This window comes from Camellia sinensis, chromosome 14 (genome assembly GCF_055761805.1).
Source record: "Camellia sinensis isolate YWXY chromosome 14, ASM5576180v1, whole genome shotgun sequence".
NCBI classification, from domain to species: Eukaryota; Viridiplantae; Streptophyta; class Magnoliopsida; order Ericales; family Theaceae; genus Camellia; species Camellia sinensis.
Genome location: NC_138974.1, coordinates 145852507 through 145853255, shown reverse-complemented (window position 1 = coordinate 145853255; position 749 = coordinate 145852507).

The following is a 749-nucleotide window of genomic DNA, read 5'->3' as shown; positions in this document are numbered from 1 at the left end:
AGCGCGAATGCAAGTAACAAGCGCAACAGGCAACTTTCGAGGGACATACTTTTCGCAACAAGCTTCCACTAGGAAAGCACAGGCAACTCGTTCGAACGTCAAAGCCAACCAAATGGCAATTACCCGAGGGACACGATTTTCGCAAGGCACCTTCCACTAGGGAAGCGCAGGCAACCCGAAGGCGAGTCGAAGACAACCTAAAGGCATCACCCGAGGGACATGGAGGAATGCACCAGTGGAGTTCGCTGCACAGGCAGGGATCCGTCCAACTCGCACAAACCGAACACAACTCACGCGCCACGACGTACACTGTGCACCAGCCCCCCAAAACGAATCACCCCCCGAAGGACCAGGAAGCCCGACGAACGCGCGAAAACATTTAGAGAGGCCGAGCAAGCACCGGTTAGCGCGAATGCAAATAACAAGCGCAACAGGCAACTTTCGAGGGACATACTTTTCGCAACAAGCTTCCACTAGGAAAGCATAGGCAACTCGTTCGAACGTCAAAGCCAACCAAATGGCAATTACCCGAGGGACACGCCTTTCGCAAGGCACCTTCCACTAGGGAAGCGCAGGCAACCCGAAGGCGAGTCGAAGACAACCTAAAGGCATCACCCGAGGGACATGGAGGAATGCACCAGTGGAGTTCGCTGCACAGGCAGGGATCCGTCCAACTCGCACAAACCGAACACAACTCACGCGCCACGACGTACACTGTGCACCAGCCCCCCAAAACGAATCACACCCCG